This window comes from Belonocnema kinseyi, chromosome 4, assembly GCF_010883055.1.
Source record: "Belonocnema kinseyi isolate 2016_QV_RU_SX_M_011 chromosome 4, B_treatae_v1, whole genome shotgun sequence".
NCBI classification, from domain to species: domain Eukaryota; kingdom Metazoa; phylum Arthropoda; class Insecta; order Hymenoptera; family Cynipidae; genus Belonocnema; species Belonocnema kinseyi.
The window spans coordinates 90,684,291-90,688,352 of record NC_046660.1 but is presented as its reverse complement, the minus strand read 5'-3'; positions in this window follow the sequence as shown (position 1 = coordinate 90,688,352).

Sequence of the window (4,062 nt, the reverse complement as noted above, 5' to 3'; positions counted from 1 at the left end):
TTGATTGCCTGCAAACAAGGTTTGTTCCGGGAGATTCGTTACTATGTTTATTTGTAAGTCCAAAGTTTTCGGCCAAAAATATTGTGTAATTTGGAAGTAACGCTCGGGTGAATTGTAACACGCATAACCTCGAAATATAAACGCACGTGTTAGCAATATTAAACATGTTTTTATAAAAAAACACAAAAAAAGTATGCGGGGACGTCCGTTAGCATGTTCGCTATTATTTCCCAGATTTTGAAGGCAAAATATTTTTTATCCTAGGAAAAAATCCGGGGGAATCTATCACTGAAAAAATTGATACTATTTCCTAAGCGCAATGCAAATTAATCACATTTTGCTAAATTAAAGTTTTTTTGAATTAACCCACAAAAAAGTGTGTGGGGACGTCCGTTAGTATGTTCGCTATCATTTCCCAAATTTTTGAGACAAAATATTTATTATTCTAGAAAAAAAGCCGGGGGAACCTAAAACTGGTTAAATCGACAATTTTCTAAGTACCACATGCCCTTAAGAGGATTTTAAAAGATGTCTAAAATTGTAAAATAATTCGAAAATTTTAATTTTTTCATTTTGCTGGATTGACTAAAAATTTTATGAAAAATTCAAAATTCATTTTAAGAACTATTGAGAAATTTTAAAAAAATAAATAAAAAATAACACAGGCACAGGAAAAAAAGGTTCTGTCCACCAGACAAGAGAGGTCGCATTCTATTCATAAGCTAAATGAAAAATAATAAAACACTGAAAACTATACTCGACATAAATTGTTTGTATTCAGCGTCCGGTACATAGAACTTGTTAGTCATTCTTTGACCATGGCTATCAGTTTGTTACACAATACTGCTGCCTTGGCAGATACTGTGACGATGACAACTGCCCCGAAAGGGGATGTGTAGAATGATTCATTTTCAAGACTTTAAAATAAAATTTTGAAACTATTTATGGATTTTTAGAGTTTGAGGATAATTTAAGATAATAATAATTTAAAAAATTGTAATCTTTTAGGTTTTAATGCTTTTCACTGAAAGTTGTTTAAAATGACATAAATGATAAAAGTAGAAAAATTTTCATCCTATAGTATACTGATATTTAATTGATGAAAATGGCAACTGAAAAATTTAAGCTTCAAACAAAAATTGAACACTTTAAATTTGTATTCTCAGAGTGATCGAGGAAAGAATCCCTATTATTGAATCAAATTCGGGTCATTTCCGGGTTTTCACGGTGATAAAAATTCCCGGTCATTTTTAATACTCTCATTTTAGCTTCGAAATTTTAAGTCAAAACATTTAATTTGCAATCGAAAAATAATTTAACCAAAGAGAAATTGTTCACGAAAAAAATTATTTTCTAGCCAAACAGAAAAATCAATTATAACGAATTCGTTCCTTCCATTCAAATAGCTTGAGATTAAGTTGAATATCTAAGCTAGTCACAAATGTTAATAAAAATATATTATTACATATTTTTATTAAAATTTTATCATAGTTTAGTCTTAATTATAAAATATTCCAGGAATTTTCACTAAGTGAATCTTAGCATGCAGTGTTATTATTCATTTTAAAACTATTTTAATTTAGAAACCATTTTTTTCTTCAACGTGTAACTGTCAAAATTTTTTGGTTTATCTAAAATGTTCATAAAAATTTGCATTGTTATATTTCACTAATAATTATTGTCGAAGATATATTATTTTTACTAAGATTCGCATCAATTGAAAAGATTAAGAGAAATCCAACTTTGACATTACATCAAATTAAAATATTTTGCTACAGCAACTACTTAAACAAATGGTCATTCTTAAATTTTTAATAATTTTTGTAATCAAACGTAATTCTTATATTTATATGTATATTGAATCAGCCTAATTCCCTAATTGTACAATATTTTAAAATGCAATCATAAAGGTTAATGAATTTTTAGTTGAAAACGTTAAAAAGGGACTAATACGTAAGATTTGAGATATTATCTTTAGTACATTTTTAAATTAGAAGCTTGTAAATTTTATAAATTTTAAATTATGTGTTTATGGAACTCAATTTCTTTACAATCTTCAGATAGTGAAATGATTTTATTTCAAATTAAAAGCTGTAATAGTTAGATCATTTTAAATTTATAGAAACTGTTCCTAGACGAATTATTGCACATTGATGCGTTAAGAATGGTAAAGTTTGCGAAGTTTTCAATTTCCAGTTTAAAATTCCTCAAGGCAGAATGAATTTAAATTCTAATCCTTCCAAATCAGAGTTATATAAGTCTATGAATGAACATTGCTAGTACAAAGAGATTATAAGTGCAATAGATACTAATTTCAAGATTTCAGGTATGCCCGCCTCTAACCCGAAGCGAGATATGCTTGGTGAAGGCAAGTGAGAGGTAGCAATGGTGGGGATGTACTAAGCAGGTAAAGGATGCGAGTCGGGTTATGATCAAATCTTACTATGGATGGGTATTTACAACAAAATGCCCTTCGAACGAAAGAAGATGCAATATAAAATGAATGATCGATAGCGGATTCAGACAATTTTTCAGAGGCGGCGAGTGTGAATTTTTTTCAACGAATGTACGTAAAGAGGATTAGGGGAGGGGTTCTCCCAATTATTCAAAAGAACTTTTCTAATTAAATATAATTAGACGACAAATCTCACTTTATTTATATTTTTCAATTACAGTGTTCAAAATTATAAAAAACTTTTGGCACGTGCATATTTGTTCATTAGGGTGTAGGGGGAAGGAGAGTATGGCAACTAGTTTCCTATGCTGTCTCACGCGGGGTGCAATTATGATAAAAATTCATATTTTTAGTTCGAAAATTCAACTCCTTGCTTGTAACTTCAACTACTTTATCACAAATTTATTTCTTTGGTTGAAGATTCATAATTTTGTTTCAAAGTTGAACCATTTGCTTTATCATTCACTTTTTTGTTGAAAATTGATATAACATTTTTATCATAATGTATTTGTATCACGTATTAGTTTTATTTAAAAACTGACTATCGCGGCCCTCTTTGAATCTCCACGTTTCGTGACCCCCTGAAAGCGAGAAACCCGGTTTTACAATGGTGTCTTGTCTGTCTGTCGTTGCTGTTGTCGTTGTCGCCTCTATACCGGATAACTTTTGAAAGACTGATCGGATTCATTTGCAATTTGACATACAATTTCAGGAACCAAAAAAAGGGACGATTTCGTTCACCAGGCATTTAGAACAAAATTTTAAAAGTTCAGGCATTTTTCAAATATTTCGGACCACTTTTGCCAAGATTTGAAAATTACAAGTATGGCTATTTACAGTATACAACAATTCGAACAATTTATGTCCATACATTTTTTTGATTAAAAGAAAATTTCTTTAGGAAGTCCTGAAAAAATATGGAGTCAATGAATGGCTCTTACAAGCTGTAAAAACAATATATACGAGTAGCTAAGCGAGTGTTAGAGTAAATAGGAAATTGAGTGACAGTTTCGATATTATTCAAGGAGTCAGACAAGGATGAGTTATGTATTCATGGTTATTTATATTGTTCATGGACAAGTGTTTAAGAATGGCTCTTTCGACGAAGAAGGTGTGGATCTCGAAACAGTAAGGGTACGTGGGTTAGCGTTCGCAGATCATAAGGTTGTTATGGCAGAGTTAATCGAAGACTTGCAAAGAATGCTGAATAAACTGAATGTAAGCATAAAGAGCATGGGCCTAAAACTTAACGCAGAGAAAACAAAAACTATGGTGTTTGAAGGAAAAAGTGAGAAAACACTATGCAATATTGGATTAAATGATGAGGGAATTTAACAAGTTGATAAGTTCGTATACCTTGGTAGCTTATTTACTAGGGACGGGAAGATAGATGAGGAATTAGATAGACGCATATAAACGAAAGTAAGAAGGTTGTTGGTAGAGTAGGGCCCCTTATAGAATTAATGCAATTGACATGAGATTCTTGCGCATAATACGCGAGAAAACTGATAGACAAAGTGAGGAACGAGAAAATTCTCAAATAATATTGTGCAGAAGAGACGTTAGTAGACACATGGGAAAGGAATCGGTTACGATGGTCTGGGCAT